This window comes from Bidens hawaiensis, unplaced genomic scaffold (genome assembly GCF_021521415.1).
Source record: "Bidens hawaiensis isolate Kalapana, Puna unplaced genomic scaffold, B.hawaiensis_p1.1 tig00022349_1, whole genome shotgun sequence".
Classification (NCBI taxonomy): Eukaryota; Viridiplantae; Streptophyta; class Magnoliopsida; order Asterales; family Asteraceae; genus Bidens; species Bidens hawaiensis.
This window is the reverse complement of record NW_027505025.1, coordinates 76,027-101,323: the sequence shown is the minus strand read 5'-3', so window position 1 is coordinate 101,323 and position 25,297 is coordinate 76,027. Positions and strand designations below refer to the sequence as shown.

At 46.5% G+C, this 25,297-nt stretch overlaps 1 pseudogene across 1 annotated transcript in view; it reads right to left on the bottom strand.

Moving 5' to 3' along the window:
* Positions 1–1,508: 1,508 nt before the first annotated feature.
* Positions 1,509–25,297, bottom strand: part of LOC143609962 (ABC transporter B family member 19-like) — a 38,559-nt pseudogene continuing 14,770 nt past the window's right edge. The window contains exons 4-11 of the transcript XR_013149505.1: positions 17,836–18,036; positions 17,002–17,261; positions 16,610–16,925; positions 16,317–16,540; positions 15,692–16,248; positions 5,901–6,163; positions 5,023–5,264; positions 1,509–2,871 (exon numbers count right to left, since the gene is read on the bottom strand). The product of XR_013149505.1 is annotated as an ABC transporter B family member 19-like (transcript). The remainder of the gene's footprint in view (positions 2,872–5,022; positions 5,265–5,900; positions 6,164–15,691; positions 16,249–16,316; positions 16,541–16,609; positions 16,926–17,001; positions 17,262–17,835; positions 18,037–25,297) is intronic.

Below are 25,297 nucleotides of genomic sequence, written 5' to 3'. Positions count from 1 at the left end.
TGAAAGGAAGTGATTGTTGAATCACAAAGTTGCCAAACTGTTGACGTACCGCTTCAAGGTCGTACGTAAACACCGTTCCTTGATTCGTCATCTCGGCTGCGAACTACTTCCGGATTCGTCCTTCAAGACCTTGCAAGAGGGCTTTTCTACATGAGCTCTTAAACTGGAGTTTGCTTCTTTGTTATAAAACTTCAAACAATGTTTGCATCTAGCTTTTTGGGTTCCGTTAGACATTTCGCATAGGTCGAAATGTTGCCAAATATCTTGGTTTCGTTTCGTGGGGATGACCCGAACGACGGTTTTCTCCCGTGTTCGAGGCACCCATGTTGACCGATGAAGCAGCACTTTGGGAGGCCATGATAATCGACTACGAATTAAGAGTGGTATACTCGAGTATGAAATAAACGACTACGAAAGAAGAGCGTTTGGAGTTGTATAATCGCGTATGAAATAAACGTTTAGAGCTTTTGGAGTTGTATAATCAAGTGTGATCTAACCAATACCCAACCTAAACTATATATAGATGTTTGTGGGGGTAAAATGGTAAAAAAACCAAAAAAAAACGGCTAAAAAAACGGTCAAAAACACAAAAAAACGGCTATAAGGCCGTTTGGTAACGTTCGAAAACCGGTTTAAACCGGTTAACCGGTTATTAAAAAACCGGTTAACCGGTTTTTTTTATAACGGTAATAACCGGTTATTTTAAAAACCGGTTAACCGGTTTTTTAATAACCGGTTATTAAAAAAAACCGGTTTTTTTTTATAACCGGTTATAAAACCGGTTTTGGGTCCAAAACTTATAACCGATACGTAAACCGGTTACGTAAACCGGTCAAACCGGTTTTTAAAAAAACCGGTTTTTTAAAAAACCGGTTTTCGGTTAAACCGGCCAAACCGGTTCCGTAACCGGTTTTTTTGACCACCTCTAACACCAGGGGCCAGGGGCTCCAACACCCCCTTATTCAGTTTCTCTCTCTGCCACACGTCATAATATTATTGGTTCTTGAACCCACTAAAGCCCCCACACCCCTTAGTCTAATAGAGATTGATCCTTTGGTAATCAGTGTTGAGAATCAAAGACCAAGTCACGTGACATGCATGTTTTGTTTTGCTTCCTTTTGTCGATTTCCCAAAACACCAAATCTACCGCATTTGAAAGCAATAGAAGCCAAATGGTTACGGAAGCCTCAATTATTAATTTATGATTACTTTTTATGGAATTTGTTGCTTCTTTAAAGGAATACCATGTTTCATTCAAATCAAAGGTTTTAGTTCTAACTAGAAATTTAAAGATCTGAGTTTTTTAGGTTCGAAACCTGACTTAAAGGTTTTCTTTTTGATAACGGGTTTCCTTCTTGAAGGTGATTCTGGAGGAGTTAAACGTTGTTTAAAAAAAAAAAAAAAAAGGTTCTAACTAAAACCATTGAAAACTTTAATTTAACTTATGTGTGACTTGAATATTACTTAACAGTTATTCTTTTTAAATTTCATGATTGTTCTACATAAACCATTCAGTTTATATGTTTAATTCTACTTATAGAAAAAACTATTTTGCTATATCAAGCAAATGCGGCTTATACAACCACAAAAATAAGTTAAAACAATAAGTTAATTCCACATACATGTAATTTACTAAACCCATACAACATAATCTTTAATTCATGCACGATGTTGTTGTAGCTGCAATAGCCTAAAGTAAGCCCCCTCGCTACCTCGGCTCAACAACTCCCCATGGCTACCTTGTTCCACGATTCGACCGTCTTGAACCACCCCGATACTATCCACACCACGTATGGTTGATAACCGGTGAGCCACTAGAACCGTGGTTCGACCACTCATTAGCCGTTCAAGTGCTTCTTGTAACACACACTCGGACTCGGCATCTAGAGCACTAGTCGCTTCATCTAGTAGGAGTATTGTCGGGTCTTTCAGAACGGCCCGAGCTATAGCGATTCTTTGTTTTTGGCCTCCGGAGAGCTGAACCCCTCGCTCACCAACTGGCGTTTTATACCCTTGTGGTAAACCGCTCACGAATGTATGCACGTTTGCTGCGCGTGCAGCTTCGATGACTTCGGCTTCTGTAGCACCGTCTTTCCCGTACGCGATGTTTTCCATTATACTTGCTGCGAATAAAGCGGGCTCTTGTTGGACCAGCCCGATTTTGGCACGAAGTGCCCGTAGATTTAACCGTCTAATATCTTTCCCGTCAATTATAACTTTTCCAGCTGTTGGATCATAAAACCGCTCGATTAATGCAATTATGGAACTTTTACCTGAACCACTAGCCCCAACCAGCGCTTGGCTCTGGCCCGCCCGAATTCTAAGACTAAGGTCTTTGAAAACCATGACGTCGGGTCTGGATGGGTAAGAAAAGTCAACATGGCGTAACTCTATCTCGCCTCGCATTTTTTCAACGGGCTCGGCATCAGGATTGTCAGGGTCTATTCGAGTTGAGCGGTCGAGAACCGAGAATACCGAGCCGATGGCTTCACCGCCTCGGATGATTTCAGGGGCTAAGCTAATCGTTTCAGCTACTGAGTTAGCTGTTATGACTAGGACTACAAACACTTTGATGACTTTGGAGAAAGTAGAGACGTGTTTACTAACGAGGTGGGCCCCATACCAGAGGATCAGAGCTTCGGATGAGAAGAGGGCGAGTTGGGAGATGCCGAACAGTAAGCCGGAAAGTTGACTCCTGCGAAGACTTTGACTTTGTGGGACACGGAGTTCGTTGGAGAATAAAGTGAGAATCTTGTCTTGCGCGTTAAAGGCTGAGATTGTTCGAATGTTGCTCACGCCTTCCCCTGCAATCATGCTGGTTTTCGCATGTGCCTTGGCTGTGTCACCAGCAAAGCCCTTGAGAGAAAGTTGCTGCAAAATGAAAATTTCATATAATAATTACCAAATTAAATTCCATTATTAAGTTGTTTCAAATTTTAATCAAATGAATGAAAGTTTACAACATTATCCCAAACACAACCTAAACTCAGTAAACTCCTATAGTCCAATAGTTTAAGTCACTTTTGTTAAAAAGTAAATGAAATCAAGGGTAGCATATGTAGACATAGATACCAGCAGTCTAGTTCTTATAAAGTATATGTGCTAAAAGAAAAAGAGATGCTGTTACACTCTAGTAGAAAGTGACAATTACAATCCATCAAAGAATAGTCTGGGACCCCAAACGATAAGGTATACGACAAAAGAAACAGACGGTAACTACTCATGTATGAATTAGGTGGCCACTATACTCAAATCTGAACACTGTTCAAAATCACAGGGGCAATACGGTCATTTTCAGTACTATAGTACCCCTTAAATAGACAAGAGGCTCTGGTACTCACACAGGAATAATGAATGGGTTAGTGAATGCACCCCATATGCAATTTCTGACATCTCTAACCTCCTTTGAAAATTACATATGGTACACTAAAAGCAAAGCCAGATGTAAATCTTATTAAAATATAGACAAAATGGTAAAACAGATCCTTTATGTTTTCATGGTTTTTCAATAGTCGTTCTTTGAAAAACTTAATGACTGAAATCATATTACGTGTTTCCAAAATATTTCACATTACGTCCTTTCCCACTAACCCAGTTAGATTTTTTCGTTAACTCTGATCACATTACCTGCACATGAAGGTAAATCCATAATTTCACGGTCCAGCTCATTTCTCCCCTTTTATACTCTCTCTCTCTCTACCTTTCTCTTCTTCTTTCTCTCTCTACTCCCTTTCCTTCTCTACACCGCACCACCCACCGGACCACCACCACAACTGCACCATGGAACCTGCAACCATCGACGGTGGTGCATAACCCGAACCACCACCATCTCCGCCTATCACTACCACCACACAGATCCCACCACCGCCACCGCCTCGTCCTGCCACCAACCAACGTCCAGCAACCACCACCATCTCCGCCTATCACCACCACCACGGATATCACAACTGGCGCTACAGATGCGGTTAATTCACCGAATCCGTCTTTTGCTTCGATTGCAACGGTGGATTCATTGAAGAGATTCATAACCCGAACCCACTCTCTCGGACTCTCACCGAACCCATTTTCTGGCATCTGATATGCATAACACCGTTGACAATAGGAGCTCCGGCGACCCGGTTATCGTCTTAAGTGGCCGTCTGCATACTGGATATGAGATGTTTTATGAAGATGGATCTGGGTCGGGTTTACGCCCGGTACCGATTAGTATGTTGGATTTTTTATTGGGTTCTGTCTTCTGGATTTTTTATTGGGTTTTGGTTTTGAGCAGTTGTTGGATCACATGCGACAACTGATCGGCTTTCCGGTGAGGCGTAATCATATGGATTGTAGAGAGATTTAACGGTAAGGCTTTTCGGTTGGTGGTCGTTGTGGATGGTGAAGAGTAGTGGTTGCGAAGGCAAGTGGTGGCGGTGGCATGTGGTGCTTGATGGGTGGGTGGTGGTTTTCGATGTTAGAGAGCCAAAGAAGATGATGATGCATATGGATTGGAGAGGGAGAGAGAGAGAGAGAGAGAGAGAGAGAGTGTTATTTGTTTTTAAAACACATAATCAAAGTTAACGAAAAAATCTAACTGGTTAGTGGAAAAGGACGTAATGTGAAACATTTTGGAAACACAGAATATGATTCAGTCATTAAGTTTTCCAAATGACGACTATTAAAAAACCATGAAAACATAAAGGACATGTTTTGCCATTTTGTCGGGTAGAATTCATCTTTCACTTTTTTATATTATTGATTGAGCAGAAAAAAGTTGGCCAAAGTTTTACTGTTTAAGGGCTCAAGAAAGTACAAGTCTTGATATTAGAAAGGAATCTTTTGCTAAATTTCAAAGATGGTGTTTTGTATGTAACAAGACTGTAACTATATCACAAGCGTTAAATCTGGAAGCATAAATACAAATAAGGGGAGGCACGTGCAGGCTACCAGAATTGTTGCTTCCTTCACTATACTATACTTGTCGTTACCAGAATCAAGATTCGATTTTTATTTAAATAAAACAATGAATTTTATATTAATTACCTGAGCAAAATATGCCATGACAAGGAGAGGGAAGGTTCCCAGAATTAGAAGAGAAACCCTCCATTCCACTATGAATGCAACTACAAATGAAGTGAGGAGTGACGTCACGTTTTGTAAGATAACCGCTATCCTCTCGGCAATGGCGGATTTTACATCTGCTGCATCCGTGGCTAGCCGGGCTGCGACTAGACTCTAGTTGTGTTCTTCCTCGTCGAACCATCCGACTTCATTCCTTAAGATTGCTGACCAAGAAACAAGATATGAAACTTTTAAAGGTTGTTCATCTTTTTTAAGTCGAACTACCTAAATGCACAAAGTTTTTATTTGAAGTAATATAGACCTAGTAACCCGACCAAATGAGAACTTTTACATGTAAATTAGAAGAGTATTCTAAAATAATTTATGACTCATTGACCAATAATAATTAACACTGACAATTTGATTAATGTTAATCATATATTTCATTTTCGTTGCATCCGATTTCGTTGACAAATGACTGATTTTTATCTCTATTGGAATGTTGTAAATTGTTTAGAAATGACATAAATAAAAGTTATGAACAAACAATTTATTTCTCCATTAGTTAAATAGCCATAAGAAAGGAAATGAGACCGACTATTCAAATTGTCAGTTCAAAGATCTATTTCTCCATTATAGTGAAATAGCCATCGGCAACGAAAGTGACACTCACTGATAAAATTGTCAGTATGAAGATCGATTTCTCCATAATAGTGAAATAGCCATTGGCAACGAAAGCGACACTCACTGGTCAAATTGTCGGTGTGACCATATTTCGGATTATTAAAACTCAGTTTGCATTTTTAAAATGTATTGCTTAAAGTATTTTTATATGATGGAGAATGGAATGATGTAAATACCTGCAAGCATCATCCTTCTGACTCGTGTTGTAAGATTCTCACCCATAATACTAAAGAAGTAATGCTGTATCAAATACGCTACAACTGCATATAGCCCGGCTCCAACGTAGATGAAAACACACTCTTTAGTCTTGCTTTCCCTTTTAGCAGGGTTATTATAGTAAAAAACCTCAATCATGTTACTCATCACAATAGCAAATGTTGGACCGATAAAACCAGAAAGAATTGATCCCACAGCACCCATTATCGAATAAGGCCATTCGACCCGCAAGACTCACCTTGAAAAGGGACGTCTGCGCAGAAACCAACTGGATCCGCAGGACCAACCATGCTCAGAGACGTGACGTCCTTACGCGCAGTACGCAAGCTGTTCCCGCAGGAAATGCCTCCCAATGGTGGACTCTGCCTGTTCCCGCAGTTGCGGATACAAGCCATCAGGGAAGGCCACCCGCGCAGCAAGGCTACACGCACAAGGCACTTAGCTCTCAATCACTCAGTGTCACCTGAAGGAATGAGCAAAGCCGGGAACAATCCCGCACAAGGGAGGGAGGGGGAATACTCCCGCCCAAATAAGCCAGTCCGTACGATACGGGAAGATCTTCTGTACTGTACCTGACGAGGTATGGGCAAAAGATCTGACTAAAGATACGACAGCTTATTGACAACAGTATGGCGAGCAGCATGCTCCTGTACTGTATGTCACTATTAGCCGCTGCCTACTCACCAACTCCTGTCATACCACGTGCATAGCCGGCAGTTGGTGGAAAAGGAATAGTACACAGCAGGCCTGATCACTATCAGCCGCTGCCTACCCACCAACTACCAGCAGGGCACGTGCGTAGGCCACTGTTGGTGGAACAGGAACACTATTGCAGCCGGCCACACCTCCTTGGAAACCTACCTTCGGCTATAAATACCACAAATGGTATGACCATCTCATCTTAACATATCTTATCATATTATACCTGATATCTGCTCTAGCAATCTCTTAATATACATTTATATTTAAAGAGCAATCTAGTCTGATTCTCACGCCGGAGGGTGGTCACAAGGAGGAACCCCCCCCCCCCCCTTCTCAGTGACAAGCTCACGGTGTCTGTTTTGCAGGTTATCAGAAGAACCATCTTTTCTGGGTCTAACCCCTCGTGGGAAACATCTATCTAACCCCCAGGTTACCAGTAATCTGCCCGGGGTCCGGTTAGTGTTTCTTCATTGGCGCCATCCGTGCATAAAAGCTAGAACTTCATTTTTCTCCAGTTTTTTCAAACTTCTGGAAAGATGGTTAAAGAAATTCCGGTAACCACAACCCCAGCTACTGGGGGGAATACCGGCTACACAGTCTTTACAAACACTACCCCGGTTACCCAAGCCGGGGCAAGTGAAGTAAATTTTACGAACACTACCCCAGTTACCCAAGCTGGGGCAAGTGCAGTAAATAATCGCTCACTGGGAATCACCGATACCCAGTTAGAGAAACGAACAAGACTCCCCCGCCAAACACTCGATGAAGTTAAGGCATGGGCGGAGGCACGTCAAAAGGAATTCCAAGCTGAGTTGGACGAACGCTTGCGTTCCGTCCAACAGGCTGACTAATTCGAAGAATACTTGGACGATGACTCGGAGGAGTCCGACTCCGACGCGAACCCTCGCCATAGGGCAAAAGGGAAGCGTAAGGAAACGGACTCCCAACCGAGAAGGCATTTTGGAGAAGCCTTCAAACCAAAAAACACAGGTGGAAGTCCACGTGACTTCTCCAAAACATTCAGACCAAATGTTGCAAATGCGGGAACGTCCAAATTTGCAAGGGACATTGCGGAAGCAATTGCCCCAAAAAGTGCCAAACAAATGTCCAGCATAGGCACATATGATGGTATATCTGACCCAGATGATCATTTGAACAGATTCATAGCGGGGGCAACCGTCAGTAGTTGGACGGAACCTACGTGGTGTTACATGTTCCAAATGACGCTTGTTGGGGCTGCTAGAGCGTGGTTCGATCGTCTACCGGTCAACCACATCTACGACTGGGCAGACTTCCAACAGAAGTTTAGCCAACACTTCAGCCAGCAAAGAAAGTATACCGAGGAGTAATGGACAATCCTCAAATGCATTCGAGAGGAAGATGAATCTTTGCTAGACTTCATCACTCGCTTCAACTCGAAGAAGCTAAGTCTGGGTAACATTAGCGAAGATCTTGTTCGCGCTGCTTTTATTCAGGGCGTGAACGACCCAGAGCTCATCCGCACCTTAACGGGTAAAGATGGCATGCCATCCACATGGGATGCCATCATGACAGCAGCTAAACGCTTTGCGGAAACGGAGAAGCAACTGGGTAGAGATCTCCCACAGAGCACAAACCTCCACACCCAGAAAACATGAGAAGACAACGTCCTTACCGCCCGATTAAACAAAAAGCGGAAGCTAGGCATTTGGCAGTCAAGTGTAAACTTTGACACCTCATCCGGCTTGCAGCATCGGTTAGGCGGAAGGGATAACGTACAGTCAAACAAGAACTCCAGATGGACGCCGCTCACCAAAAGCGTCACCGAGATATTCGCTACTGAGGAGCTCCCATGGCCAAAGCCTCAAATAATCCGACATCGTCACACTGCTGATCGGAGCAAATACTGTGACTTTCACAGGACAAAAGGCCACAACACCAAAGAATGCATAGACGTAAAGGACATGGTCGAAGCATTTGTCAGAGATGGGACGCTCGCGCACCTCGTGGCGCAATGAACGCTGAGCAGGCTGATGCGTGTAGAACCCCAGCTGGGGAAAACACGAATAAAATTCCAGCTTCAATGTGGAGACTACATGCTGCGTAAAGAACGAGATCCCGAACCAGGTGCGTATCGGCTCGATGGCACTCCCATCCCAACAACATGGAAGGGAGCTCAATTACACAGTTTGCATGTAGATCAATTCCAAATTTGTAAAGAAAAGGCCAAGAGCCACTTCTAATGGAAATGATTCTCCTTAGAACATCGACGCTGATGATTTTACATTTATACTTTATGAACTATCAACACTGATGCCGGTTTTCACCGCATACATAAGTGTGAAAGTCGTTGCATGGGGAAGGCGGCAAAACCCGCATAAACCCAAAAAACGGCAAACCTTCACGCAGGTCAGTTGAATGGGAAAAGTTCAGTCATCCCACTAAATGAAAGTGCCGGTCTATCCGCATGAATCATGATAGAGGAAACTGAACACTAACCTATTAACAACCACGCGTCGAACGGTTAATTTATTCAATACGGATATGCCGGTTTTCACCGCATAATTACGTGGAAAGTCGTTGCGTGGGGAAGGCGGCAAAACCCGCATAAACCCAAAAAACGGCAAACCTTCACGCAGGTCAGTTGAAGGGGAAAAGTTCAGTCATCCCACTAAATGAAAGTGCCGGTCTATCCGCATGAATCATGAGAGGAAACTGAACACTAACCTATTAACAACCGCGAGTCGAACGGTTATTCAAAACAGAGAATTTCTAACAAAAGGATGAGGAAAACCTACACGCAGGTCAGATATAGGTAAAGTTTAGCCATCCGACTAAGTGCAAGTGACGGTCCTACCCGCACAATCACGAAAGAGGAAGCAAAACTTCAACCTATTATCTACCACGTTCAAAGGTTAACTTATCCTAAACACTTAGAAATTTCAAAAAAGGATGAGGAAAACCTACACGCAGGTCAGATATAGGTAAAGTTTAGCCATCCTACTAAGTGCAAGTGACGGTCCTACCCGCAGAATCACGAAAGAGGAAGCAAAACTTCACACCTATTATCTACCACGTTCAAAGGTTAACTTATCCTCAAAAAGGATGAGGAAAACCTACACGCAGGTCAGATATAGGTAAAGTTTAGCCATCCTACTAAGTGCAAGTGACGGTCCTACCCGCACAATCACGAAAGAGGAAGCAAAACTTCACACCTATTATCTACCACGTTCAAAGGTTAACTTATCCTCAGAAAAGATGAGGAAAACCTACACGCAGGTCAGATGTAGGTAAAGTTTAGCCATCCTACTAAGTGCAAGTGACGGTCCTACCCGCACAATCACGAAAGAGGAAGCAAAACTTCAACCTATTATCTACCACGTTCAAAGGTTAACTTATTCTAAACACTTGGAAAATTGCTAATTTAAACTAAAGTATGCAAGTCATATAACGTTTACAAAGCAAGGAATCCAATGAAAGTAGCGGTCCTACCCGCACAAAGATTTATATTTCATAATATTCATTACAAGAATGGCCGGGTAACTACCCGCCTACAAGAAAATAAATCTATACAAGCTAAATCTATCCTAGCAGTGGGAAGGGATCTTCAGGATCAAGCTTCAGGGCCACTTCCACTTGGACCAGCACCATCAGTAGATCGTGGCAGTTCAAGGAAAGCTTTAAGGATAGCTAGCCCATCATCAGCAGCAGCAACTTGGTTCACCTTCTCCACCACCGGATGCGGGAAGGCGGCATACTGATTCACTGCTTGGTCGTAAACAGCTTCAGTATCAACATTATACAAAGGGAAGTTGGAAGGCGGGATGCCTTTCTCAACGAACCCTAGACCAAGCAGGAAGCCGGCCTTTTCCCCATCCTCATGAGAAGCGTTGAGGGCTGCGCTCATAGCATCATCATAAGAGGTCTCTGAGAAGACCCGATGCACAACCTACAAGAAAATATACAAGTATCAAAACATTTTCTATCTACAAAGAAAAGCGTAAAGAAATGAAAAGCATACCTGAGACAACGCTTCTCGAAGAAGCCATTCCTTGGAAACCAGAGCTTCTTGGAGGGCAGCTTGAGCTTCGTTACGGGCGCGTTCGGCTTCACTCTTGTTAAGGTTGGCAAGCAACACTTCTTTAGCCGCAGCCTCTTCGACGCCCTTTAGCTTCCGCTCAGTATGGTCAAGCACCCCCCTCTGGTCCAAGATCTCCTGGAGCTTTTTGGCGTCTTCCATCGCCAAGGCATCATGAGCCTGCTGGAGAGCCTCTAATTTGGCTTTAAGCTCTTCATTCTCCACGCGTAGAGGCTCAGCAACAGCTTCAGCCTTGGTGGCCCTCTCGGTTGCGTTCCTTGCAGTTTCCTTAGCCAGCCGAAGCTGTTCATTAACAGCTTGGGCAGCCTTGGAACGGGCCTCGAGCCGGGCCTGAACTTCAACCTCGAGGGCCTTGAAGGCCTTCTCCTTTTCCGCAGCAGCTGCGGTAAGCCTTTGGTTCTCCTCCCGGACAGCCCGCGCCTGAGCTACTTCTTTAATGCGAGCTGCTTTTAACTTGTCGTTTTCACGACAAAGCAGCTCGACGCGCGGCTGCATCCGGGCCAGGAGAACCCGAAGCTCATTGGTTAGCCTACCCTCCTGGTAGCTAGCCATGGCTTCCCCCAACGCACCACTGGGAGCAGCGTGACGAGCCCACTTCACGCACTCCACATGGGTGCGAAGGGTTGTTCCTCGGCGAATGTTCCATCGTGGAACATACACTTCATTGGAATCCGACACTGCAAAAAACATAAAGCAGTTAGGAAAAGATGATAAAAAAATATATATATATATATAATGGGCCAAAAGAACCCTACGCACCTGTAGGGTCAATAACAGGCCGATAGCCGCCAAACCCATCACCTGAACCCAACGGAAATCCATCCAAGAGGTCAGGCAGATGGGAAGGAGGCAGAGGTTGGCGATAAGCCCCATGCATACCTGAAGGTTCGGCCGTCGTTGCCGATGACGGAGGCATGGTAGAAGCCGCCGCGGTCGCCGCCGCGGAATCCGCAGCAAAAGTAACCGCCGGCTCGGTGAAAGATGCGGTAAAAATAGCACTCACAGCCGGCAGTGACGTCATCACAGCTGGAACAGTCGGCTCAAAGGAGTGAGAAACTGAACCAGCGGAAGCAGGCGCAGGCGCCTGGGTCGTCGCCTCAGGTAGGCTGACCAAGCCTACCGTCATGGGCGGAGTACTCTGCGCTCCACCCTGGAATGCGTCAACATCCACGCCTGCACAAAGAGAAGCATTAATGATGGAAAACTATGAAGTTAAAGATAAGGAAGTTTGTACTTACGGGTTTTCTTGAGCCTAAATGTACGAACAGGCGGGGATGAACCCGATGGAGCCGGCCTCTTCACGCCGCTCACCATTGTCATCCTGGGCTCTCCGGTGACAGTTGTCACAGCCTCCGGAATGGTGGTCTTATCACCACCGGGATTCCCCGCCACCTCTTCGCTCTCGGTCTCCGAATCAGACCGAGGCACCGGATCGGCAGTGGAGGCCACCTTCTCCTTCCCCTTCCCGCCGGCAGCCTTCTTCTTCCGCACCAACGGAGGACCATCTGCGGATTCCTCATCAGAACATACGATTAGAGGAATTCCAGCAGAGGTTTCAACATTGAGGGGTCGAGGGTCGAATAGCGCCTTACCTGGCCGCCTGGCGCTAAGGATCTCGTGGCCTAGCGGATAGACCTCCACGAACCGATCCGCCGTTTGTTCTAGGATGGGCAACTCGTTCTCGTCTAGAGCGCGAGTACCCATCCGAGCGGGACCATCAGCCTCCCGCGGGTACATGAGCGACTGCAAGTCGTTCCCCTCTGAAATAAACAAGAAAGAAGTTAGAAGAAATTCTAAATTAACAAAAAGAAACAAGGCATACCTTAAGGAACAGAGTTCGAACCGTATTCGAGGACGATCGGAATCTTTCGCGCATCCGCATTCTTCCACACCCGGCTCATCCCGAGCATCACCATCCCGGACTCCGCAAACCTGTAAACCGGAGATTGGACCCGGGATATCTTCGAGAACCATTCCGCCTCCTGGTAGTTGGAGGCGTGAAGGCTGGGAAGTGCTTGCCCGTTCTTGAATTTCATGGCAAGGGGGATGGCGCGAGCGGAGATGTAGAAGAACTCCCGCTTCCACGAGCGAAGACTGCGCTCGGTTGCGCAAATCTTCAAACCCTTAATCCGGGTTATCAACGTATACCACCCCTGGATGCACCTCAAAGTGTAGAAGGTCATCATGCGGTCAACATAGGGCTCAATGCCCAGAATCCGGCACACCCACTCGAAGTGGCGAACCTTGGCAATCGCCATCGGATGCACCTCGGTCAGGTGCACACCGTGCCTCTCAAGGACACGGTAAACAAACTTTGTCAATGGGAACCTAAGATTCCCATAAACAAAGAATGCAGCATATACTCCGATCTTGCCTCTGGGGGCATCGTACACCGTCTGATGGGGTTCAGGAAACTCAGGCTCGAGAGACTCGAGCGTGAACTTCCTGACGACGTACTGATACAGATCGACAGGCAGAGCACACTGGCACTCGCCAGCAGTACTCTTGTCATCGGCTGAAGATTCGAGATCACGTGAAGACATCTTGCAGATGAAAGAAGAAAACGATTTCAAGGGAATGCTCGACTGAAAAGATGAGTATTCGCCGGAAATCGTTTTGAAGATGAAGAGAAGAGTGAAAGTGTGGATTACAAAGAACCCTCTCCCCCTTTATATACTAATCGCAATTAATGCGATGAATTTAATGCGGAAGAGAGAGAAATTGAAGGTGCAATGAAACTATGACACGTGGCAAAAAGCAAGCTGGCAACAGCTGTTGACAGGACGCGTACCATTAATTTCGCGGCCACGCGCCCGAAAAATCGCGCCCACGCGCCTGAAAAAGCGTCTGGAATGACCATGTACTGTCACGTCACCATAACTTCCTGCACGTCCAGACACAGTCAGAAGAAACCGTCGCACGACGTTTCAGAGGTTTGGACTGTTCTTATCCTTTCACCAACTCTTCGAATTTCAAAAAAAAATTCAAAAAGATTCAAAAGTAAGCGGGAAAATACCCCTTACCTTGGCAACCAAGTAACCGTAAGACGGATGCAGGTACAGTGTTAAGGCAAAACCCTTCACATACCTAGCACCCGCAGGGAATTGAAGCCAAGAATACCCTGGCAACCAAGTAACCGTAAGACGGATGCGGGTACAGTGTTAAGGCAAAAACCTTCACATACCTAGCACCCGCAGGGAATTGAAGCCAAGAATAACTTGGCAACCAAGTAACCGTAAGACGGATGCGGGTACAGTGTTAAGGCAAAACCCTTCACATACCTAGCACCCGCAGGGAATTGAAGCCAAGAATAACTTGGCAACCAAGTAACCGTAAGACGGATGCGGGTACAGTGTTAAGGCAAAACCCTTCACATACCTAGCACCCGCAGGGAATTGAAGCCAAGAATACCTCGGCAACCAAGTAACTATAAGACGGGTGCGGGTACAGTGTCAAGGCAAAACCCTTCACATACCTAGCACCCGCAGGGAATGGACGCCAGGAATACCTTGGAAGTAAAGTAACCGTAAGACGAGCGCGGGTACAGTGTTAAGGCAAAACCCTTCACATACTTAGCGCTCCGCAGGGAATTGAAACCAAGAAGGATCTTCTGGGCAATGCTTGCGGAAACGGAAATAACATCCCCGCATAGCGGGAACGTCGAGAACTACATTGTTTGAAGCTCCAGGATGGAATTGGTGGTTTTAACATAATTGATCACTATGTTCAAAACTACCAAAACCTCATGGAGAATCCACACAAGTGGGACTCAACGCTCCTGACTTGCGAGGAGGTTACAGACCTACCCGCATCATACCCAAAGATCAAGCAGGAAAGTCGGGAATTTCTGCAAGTGACAAGGACTTCCGCGGGAAGAATCCCCATGGAAAACCTTAAAAAACCCTTTTCAAAACCCTTTGCTTAAGTCCAAAAGTTCACCTCACTTTATTAAACACTCATGAGAAGAACATTGGACTGGGGGGACTTGAAGAGGTAGGTCCCAGCAGAGCCCAGTTGGACCCGCAAGACTCACCTTGAAAAGGGACGTCTGCACAGAAACCAACTGGATCCGCAGGACCAACCATGCTCAGAGACGTGACGTCCTTACGCGCAGTACGCAAGCTGTTCCCGCAGGAAATGCCTCCCAATGGTGGAGGACTCTGCCTGTTCCCGCAGTTGCGGATTCAAGCCATCAGGGAAGGCCACCCGCGCAGCAAGGCTACACGCACAAGGCACTTAGCTCTCAATCACTCAGTGTCACCTGAAGGAATGAGCAAAGCCGGGAACAATCCCGCACAAGGGCGGGAGGGGGAATACTCCCGCCCAAATAAGCCAGTCCGTACGATACGAGAAGATCTTCTGTACTGTACCTGACGAGGTATGGGCAAAAGATCTGACTAAAGATACGACAGCTTATTGACAACAGTATGGCGAGCAGCATGCTCCTGTACTGTATGTCACTATTAGCCGCTGCCTACTCACCAACTCCTGTCATACCACGTGCATAGCCGGCAGTTGGTGGAAAAGGAATAGTACACAGCAGGCCTGGTCACTATCAGCCGCTGCCTACCCACCAACTACCAGCAGGGCACGTGCGTAGGCCACTGTTGGTGGAACAGGAACACTATCGCAGCCGGCCACACCTCCTTGGAAACCTACCTTCGGCTATAAATACCACAAATGGTATGACCATCTCATCTTAACATATCTTATCATATTATACCTGATATCTGCTCTAGCAATCTCTTAATATACATTTATATTTAAAGAGCAATCTAGTCTGATTCTCACGCCGGAGGGTGGTCACAAGGAGGAACCCCCCCCCCCCCCCTTCTCAGTGACAAGCTCACGGTGTCTGTTTTGCAGGTTATCAGAAGAACCATCTTTTCTGGGTCTAACCCCTCGTGGGAAACATCTATCTAACCCCCAGGTTACCAGTAATCTGCCCGGGGTCCGGTTAGTGTTTCTTCAGGTGCGTTCAGTTTCAAAAGGCGGAAAAAGTACCCACTAGGTGCTGGATTTTTTCTATCTGTTTCAGCATTTGAGATCATTTCAATACGACCATCTGCACCAGTACTGTACGAATAGCTTAAGTTTCTTAAGCTTCCTGATCTGAGGCTTAAAGACTTTGTTGACAATGAGTGACTTAACCGCGTTGATCGTGTACGGTGTGTTGAAGGATTCGAGAAGTCCCGGTTCCCAGCCATTTCTTGAAACCGGATTTACGAAGCGTAGGGTCCTGGTTTTGAAATGAGTTCTTCGTGTGTTCCGGTTTCAACAACTTGTCCTTGTTGGATAACTGCTATTGAGTCAACGTTTCTGATGGTGGAAAGACGATGTGCAACCACTACGGTTGTTCTTCCGATCATCAAACGATCAAGAGCTTCTTGCACAATGCTTTCAGAACCGGAATCAAGGGCACTCGTTGCTTCATCAAGAAGCAAAATCTTGGGGTTCTTTAACATTGCTCTAGCTATTGCAATTCTTTGTTTTTGACCACCAGATAACTGAACGCCTCTTTCCCCTACCTGAATCAATCAACTCATTAATATGATTCTGAATCATGATTTATTATAAGTGTAAATATATACTTTACCTGAGTGTTGTAACCATTAGGAAGCAAGGTGATGAAACTATGAGCATTGGCTGCAGAAGTGGCTGCTTCAACTTCAGCCATAGTTGCATCTGGTTTTCCATAAAGTATGTTCTCAAGTATAGTGGTAGCAAAAAGTGCAGGTTCTTGGTTCACAAGACCAATTTGATCACGCAACCATTGAAGTTGCAGAGTCTTTATGTCCACATTGTCTATCAATATTTGGCCTGCAAAAAATTTTCAAGTAAGAAATAATCTAGTTAAAGAGGTTCAAACCATATATAATAATTATTCACCTTGATTAGGGTCGTAAAATCGTCTATTAACGAAACAACAGTACTCTTCCCGGATCCGCTACCACCAACCACAGCAACCGTCTTTCCAGCTGGGAAGAAAATTGAGAAATTTCTAAAGATAATAACATCTGGGCGTGACGGGTAACTAAAGGTTACTTCTTTGAACTCAATATTTCCATTAACTTCAGCTAGACATTTCCCATCTGTAGGGTTTTGATTTATACTGGGCTTTTGCTGGATAATTTCAAGCAATTTGTATCCAGCTGCTTTGCCTTTGCTAAAGGCTCCGATATTTGAAAAAGACTGACCTAAACTCCTGTCATGGTTAACCATTTTGATTAAAAACCGAGTCGTTTCTCTAAACATTGGCATTACAGTGTGTATGAACTTACATGCCACCAACAATAGCAGACAAAATGGCGGTAAACGCCTTTCCACCGTCAGTCTGGCCATTCCTAATAAACACACCCGCATACCAGAAAACAAGTGCCCATGACATGCAAGCTATTCCATAAGTACACCCCAAACCCAACCCCTTTGCCATTCCCGCCTTATACCCGAGTGTGAGTGTATGCTGAATTGCATCTGAATATGAGTTAAGCGCCTTTGTTTCCCCAACATACGAGTACACGGTCCTAACTTGTGCAATTGCCTGTCAATAAGAGTCCAAATTAAATAGGTAACATTGTCACACATACAAAGAAAAAGTGTCACATAGTCAAACCTACGGTCAAAAATATATTAAAAAAATTTGAAAATAAAAAATAAAATAAATTTCACCAACCAAATTTGCTGTTGATTAACACCACACTACGGAAACATAGGCCAAAAGTTAAGGGGTAAAAGTAGAGGACCATGGCAAAGGCGAAAGGGTTCTTTATGATTGCAGGCATGCTATGTATCATATGATAACAAAGAATTTGAAAACACTTCACTATCTCTGTACCCACTAAACTAAATCATTGATTTAAATTTTAAAGCAAAAGTGACTAAAATCTTAGAAATCATGGTGGCATGGCATGAAACTTATGATGAAATTGCGCACAGTAAAAGACTTGGTTTTGCAATCCAAAACGAGCTAGTAACACAATTTGTTGCCCGTTTACCTTCTATTTCGACTATATTGTTATTATGGTTGTAGAAGTCGCTAAGCGCTTCCAACTCGGTCAACTAGGGAGTTGCGATTTTTACAATTTATTAATAACATATTTAGGTGAAAGATGAACCTCTTCAGCGATGATGCCGGCATTGGCATACGATTCACGGCTCTTGGAAGTGAGCCCAGTGAGAGTATACGCGTACAAGCCACCCGCGAATGCAATTCCCGGAATAACTGCGATACTGAGGAGAGCTAACTTCCACGCTGACACGAAACCAACCACTAATCCAGCCAAAAATGTGGAAAGATAATGTATAAAGTTCCCCACCTAAAATTCAAAGTACTAACATTCAGCATTTAATGTTTACCTAATATTAAACTCTTAGACGCCTGAAGAGGTAGGTCCCAGCAGAGCCCAGTTGGACCCGCAAGACTCACCCTGAAGAGGGACGTCTGCGCAAGGACCAACTGATCCCGCAGGACCCACCATGCTCAGAGATGAAGACCTTACGCGCAGTACGCCAGCTGTTCCCGCAGGAAAAGCCTCCCAATGGTGAAGTACCCCGCCTGTTCCCGCAGCTGCGGATACAAGCCATCAGGGAAGGCTACCCGCACTAATAGCAAGGCTACACGCACAAGGCACTAACTCTCAATAATTCAGTCACCTGAAGGAATGAGCAAGGCGGGAATACTCCCACCCAAATGAGCCAGTCCGTACGCTTCTGGAAGCTCTTGTGTACTATACCTGCCAAGGTATGGACAAAATAGACAAGATCTGACCAGAGCAGCCCATGAACCAATCACAGGGTGACAGCTCATCGACAACAGTACGAGGAGGAGCACGCTCTAGTACAAAATGTCACTATCAGCCGCTGCCTACTCACCAACCCTTGTCGTGACACGTACATAGCCTGCAGTTGGTGGAAAAGGAACAGTACACAGCCGGCGGAAAAGGAATAGTACATAGCCGGCGGAAAAGGAACAGTACACAGCCGGCCTTGTCACTATCAGCCGCTGCCTACCCACCAACCAGCATGGCACGTGCGTAGCCCACAGTTGGTAGAAAAGGAATATTATACAGCTGGCTGTACCTGCTTGGAAACCTACCTTCGGCTATAAATACTCCAACACCTTGGAACGGTATCATCATCTTACCTTCACTAGCTATTTCTCTCAATATACACTTATATTCAGAGCAATCTAGTCTGATTCTCACGCCGGAGGGTGGTCACAAGGAGGAACCCCCCCCCCACCCCTTCTCAGTGACGAGCTCACGGTGTCTGTTTTGCAGGTCATCTGAAGAACATCCATCTTTGCCGGACCTAACCCTCGTGGGAAACATTACTTAGCCCCCAGATTATCCGTAATCTGCCCGGGGTCACTTAGTGTTTCTTCATTGGCGCCATCCGTGCATAAAAGCTAGAACTAATTTTCTCAGTTTTTTTCAAAACCTCTGAAAAGACGGTTAACGTTACTCCGGTCCCAAGGCCAGTGAGTGACCAAGAAACCCCGGTAACCACAACCCCAGCTACTGGGGGGATCACCGGCGGTTACACAAATTTTACGAACACTACCCCGGTTACCCAAGCCGGGGCAAGTGCAGTAAAAAATCTTTCACTGGGATTCACCGATGCCCAGTTGGAGAAACAGACGAGGCTCCCCCGCCAAACACTCGATCAAGTTAAAGCGTGGGCCGAAGCACGTCAGAAGGAATTCCAAGCTGAGTTGGATGAACGCTTGCGTTCACTCCAGCAGGCTGACGAATTCGGAAGCACTCGACAACAGCTCAACATGAGCAGTGAGTGCGAGTACTCGGACGATGATCGGGAGGAATCCGACACCGACGCAAACCCTCGCCATAGGGCGAACGGGAAGCGTAAGGAAACGGACTTCCAACCGAGAAGGAATTTCGGAGAAACCTTCAAACCAAGGAACGCGGGGGGAAACCCACGTGACTTCTCCAAAACCTTTAGACCCACTGCTGCAAATGCGGGAACATCCAAGTTTGCAAGGGACATTGCGGAAGCAATCGCCCCGAGAAGTGCCAAACAGATGTCTAACATCGGCACTTATGACGGTATATCCGACCCAAACGATCACTTGAACAGATTCATAGCTGGGGCAACCGTCAGCAACTGGACGGAACCCACGTGGTGTTATATGTTCCAGATGACGCTGGTTGGAGCGGCCAGGGCGTGGTTTGATCGTTTACCGGTTCACCACTTCTATGATTGGGCGGACTTTCAACACAAGTTCAGCCAACACTTCAGTCAACAGAGGAAATACGCGATAAAATACAAGCCGAGACCAGCCATAAAAGGCCAGGTCTTGGCCGACTTTATTGCAGAAGTCCCCGCTTCGCGGGAGAAAGAGTGCCAGGAGGAGGCTCAACCCTCCCCAGCACAGGACATCAATGATGTCTGGCGACTCTACACTGATGGAGCAGCCAGCAACGAGGGTTCAGGCGCAGGGTTGAAACTAACCATCCCAGCAGGCCAAGAATACACTTACGCTATTCGACTAGATTTTCCAAGTACGAATAACGAAGCAGAGTATGAAGCATTCTTGGCCGGGCTGAGAATTGCGCGTAAGATGGGAGTGAAAAACTTGGAAGCCCACGTGGATTCCATGTTAGTAGCCAACCAAATAAACGGGACGTACACGGCCGTGAACGACACAATGGCCCTGTACCTCGCACAAGCAAAAACCCTTACGCGCGATTTTAATAATTGTAAAGTCATACACGTCAAGCGTAGCGAAAACAAATCTGCGGATGCGTTAAGCAAGCTTGCATCATTAGCCTTCACCCACTTGGGAAAGGACATCCGTATTGAACTCCTTGGAGCACCATCAGTCCCACACAAGGAAATCTGTGTCATCCAAACTGGTACAGAAACGTGGATGACACCAATAATAAATTACCTTGCGGCGGGTATACTACCAGAGTAAAAAATACAGGCAAGAAAAATACGCTGTAAAGCACTGAACTATCAACTCATCGATGACATCCTTTACAGACGTAACTTTCTTGGCCCACTCCTAAGATGCGTGGACAACCAAGATGCTAGCTACCTCCTAAGGGAAGTACACGAGGGCATCTGTGGAGTACACGCAGGTCCACGCGCTGTTGTAGCTAAGCTAAACAACGCGGGATACTTTTGGCCGGAGATGCATACGGATGCGCTGGCATACGTCAGAAAGTGTAGGTCTTGCCAGCTCTACGTACCCAACACGCATCGCCCGAAGAATGAACTTGTTCCAGTCACCTCCTCATGGCCATTCCAGAAGTGGGCCATCGATGTGACAGGCCCATTTCCCACTGCAGCAGGAAACGTTCAATTTCTAGTGGTAGCCATCGATTACTTCACCAAGTGGATAGAAGCAAAACCCTTAGCCCAAACAACCGCAAAACATATTAAAAAATTTATTTGGGAATTTATTATTTGTCGTTTTGGACTTCCACAGACTTTGGTGAGCGATAACGGCACCAACTTTGCTGACAAGAAGCTACAAAAGTGGCTGGAAGAACTTCAAATCACCCACACCTTTATCTCAGTGGCACACCCGCAAGGTAACGGTGAGGTGGAAAGAGCAAATAAAAGCATCGTCGAAGGCATAAAGAGAAGACTCTTGGAACACAGATCCGGCTGGGTGGACGAAGTACCACACGTCCTTTGGGCAAACAGAACGCTGAAAAAGGCCAGTACGAGAGAAACCCCGTTCAGCCTCACTTATGGCACTGAAGCCATGGTCCCGGTCGAAATTGGTTTACCCTCACCAAGGGTCTTGATTCAGCCAGAAGACAATGATGCGGAAAGACGGTTACACCTTATGCTAACCGACGAACGCAGAGACTTAGCCGCAGCGCGTGAAGAGAACTACAAGCGACAAATGCAAAAGTACTACAACACGCGGGTAAAACTCTGCAACTTCAATGTAGGAGACTACATATTGCGTAACAACGAGGCTTCAAACCAAGAGCGCCCAGGAAAGCTGGCACCGGTCTGGGAAGGACCGTACATTATCAAAGAAGTTTTGGGAAAGGGCGCATACCGGCTCGAAAGGCTCGATGGCACTCCCATCCCAAGAACATGGAACGGAGCTCAATTACGCAAATGTTACATGTAGATCAATTCCAAACTTGTAAAGAAAAGGCCTAGAGCCACTTCTAATGGAAATGATTCTCCTTTATCACATTGTGTTGATAGCCTTACCTTTATACTTGTGAACTTCCCACACTGATATGCCGGTATTCACCGCATAATTATGGGAAGAAGTAAGTCGTTGCGTGTGGAAGGCGGCAAAACCCGCATAAACACATAAAACGGTAAAAATTTCTAAGGAAAAGATAAGGAAAACCTTCACGCATGTCAGTTATAGGTGAAGTTTGGTCATCCCACTAAATGAAAGTGACGGTCCTACCCGCACAATCATGATAGAGGAAACTAAACATTAACCTATTGACAACCGCGCGTCGAAAGGTTAACTTATTCAAAATACTTAGAAAATTTCTAAGGAAAAGATGAGGAAAACCTCCACGCATGTCAGATATAGGTAAAGTTTAGCCATCCTACTAAGTGAAAGTGACGGTCTTACCCGCACAATCACGAAAGAGGAAGCAAAACTTTAACTTATTATTTGCCACGTTGAAAAGTTAACTTATCCAAGTACTCAAGAAATTGCTAAGTTAAACCAAAATATGCGTGAAATAAACAAGGCAAGACATTAACAAATAATCTTTATTCAATCAAAATTCAAATATTACAAGAATTGCCGGGCATGTACCCGCATACAAGAGTAAATCTGTGCAAAAATAAAAATCTACTCTAATGGTGGAAAGGGATCTAAAGGATCAAGCTTCAGGACCACTCCCACTTGGACCCGCACCATCAGTAGAGTGTGGCGGTTCAAGGAAAGCCTTGAGGATAGCTAGCCCATCATCAGCAGCAGTAATCTCGTTCACCTTCTCCACCACCGGATGCGGGAAGGCAGCATACTGATTCACTGCTTGGTCATAAGCAGCTTCAGTATCCACATCATAAAGAGGGAAGTTGGAAGGCGGGATGCCTTGTTCAACAAACCTTAGACCAAGCAGGAAGCCAGCCTTTTCCCATCCTCATGAGAAGCGTTGAGGGCTGCGCTCATCGCATCGTCATATGATGTGTTCGTAAAGACCCGATGCACAACCTACAAAACAGAAGTATATCAAAAACTCTTCTAAGTGTAAGGAAAAGCGTAAAGAAATTGTGAAACTGCGCACACCTGCGACAACGCTTCTCGAAGAAGCCATTCCTTGGTAACCAGAGCCTCCTGGAGGGCAGCTTGAGCTTCATTACGAGCGCGTTCGGCTTCGTTCTTTGTAAGGTTGGCATGCAACACATCTTTGGCTGCAGCCTCTTCGACGCCCTTTAGCTTACGCTCAGTGTGATCAAGCACCCCCCTCTGGTCCAAGATCTCTTGGAGCTTCTTGGCATCTTCCATGGCCAAGGCATCATGAGCCTGCTGGAGCCTCTCTAATTTGGCTTTAAGTTCCTCATTCTCGATGCGTAGAGGCTCAGCAACAGCTTCAGCCTTGGTGGCCCTCTCGGTTGCGTTCCGTGCAGTTTCCTTGGCCAACCGAAGCTGTTCGTTAACAGCTTGGGCAGCCTTGGAATGTGCCTCGAGCCGGGCCTGAACTTCAACCTCGAGGGCCTTGAAGGCCTTCTCCTTTTCCGCAGCAACGGCGGCAAGCTTCGCATTCTCCTCCCGCATAGCCCGCGCCTGAACCACTTCAAGGCTACGCGCCGTCTTTAACTTGTCGTTTTCACGATAAAGTAGCTCGACGCGCGACTGCATCCGGGCGAGGAGGATTCGGAGCTCGTTGGACAGCCTACCTTTCTGGTAGCTGGCCATGGCCTCCCCCAGCGCACCGCTTGGGGCGGCGTGACGCGCCCATTCGACGCACTCCTCAGCAGTCCGGAGGGTCGTTCCCCGGCGGATATTCCACCGAGGAGCGTAGACCTCGTTGGAATCACGAACTGCAATAAAACAAAAAACAGTTAAGAGAAAAAGAAATGATAAAAGGGATATAGGCCAAAATAACCCTACACACCTGTAGGGTCGACAACAGGCCGATAGCCACCAAACCCATCACCTGAACCTAAGGGATATCCATCCAAAAGGTCAGGGAGACGGGAAGGAGGCTAGGATTGGCTAGACGCCCCAACACCAAACGTACCTGAAGGACCGGCCGTAGTCGCCGGCGCCGGAGGAGGCATGGTGGAGGCCACCGCGGTGGAAACCAACGGAGGTGAACTCACCGGAGGTGAACTCACAACCGTGGCCGTGGCGGCGGAAGAGCCCGCAAGAGAAACCACCGCCGGCTCAGTGAAGGATTCTGTGAAAATGGCACTGACAGCCGGCGGGGGTGATGTTGCAGTTGGAACAGTTGGCTCAACGGGATGAGCAACTGAACCAATACTGCTAACAGGCGTAGCCGCCTGGGTCATCGCCTCGGGTAGGTTGACCCAACCTACCTTCATGGGTCCAGAGCTGCTCCCTCCCGCTCCACTCTGGAATGCGGTAGCATCCACACCTGCACGAAGACAAGATATATAAGTATAATGGCGGAAAGATATGAAATTAAAGTAAATGAAGATTATACTTACGAGTTCTCTTGAGCTTGAAGGTGCGAACAGGCGGGGACGAACCCGATGGAGCCGGCCTCTTCATACCGGTCACCGTCGTCGTCCTGGGTTGCTCGGAGGTGACAGCCGTCTCAACCTCCGGAGCAGTGGTCTCACCACCACCAGGGTTCCCCGCCGCCTCTACACTTTCGGTCTCAGACTTGGACCGGTTCCCTTGATCGGCAGTGGAGGCAACCTTCGCCTTACCCTTCCCGCCAGCAGCCTTCTTCTTCCGCGCAAGGAAAGGACCATCTGGGGATTCCTCATCAGAAGATGACAAGATTAGAGGAATTCCAGCAGAGGTTTGAGCATTGAGAGGGCGAGGGTTAAATAATCTTTTACCTGGCCGCGTGGCGCTCAGTATCTCGTGGCCTGGCGGGTAGGCCTCCACAAACCGATCCGCCGTCTGTTCAAGGATGGGCAACTCGTTCTCGTCAAGAGCACGAGTACCCATCCGAGCGGGACCACCAACCTCCCGCGGATGCAGGAGCGATCGCAAGTCATTCCCCTCTGAAATAAAAAGAGACAGTTAGAAGAAACCTTAAATCAGCAAAGAAGACGGAGCATACCGTAAGGGATAAAGTTCAAACCGTATTCGAGGACGATGGGAATCTGTGGCGCCTCTGCCCCAGCATCCTTCCACACCCGGCTCATCCCGAGCATCACCATACCGGACTCCGCAAAGCGGTAAACCGGAGTCTGGATCCGGGAAATTTTGGAGAACCATTCCGCCTCCTGGTAGTTGGAGGCGTGAAGGCTGGGGAGTGCTCTCCCGTTCTTGAATGTCATCGCTATGGGGACGACACGGGCAGAGATGTAAAAGAACTCCCGCTTCCAAGACCGAAGACTGCGCTCGGTAGCGCAGATCTTCAAACCCTTGATCCGGGTAACCAGGGTGTACCAGCCTTGGATGCACCTCCAGGA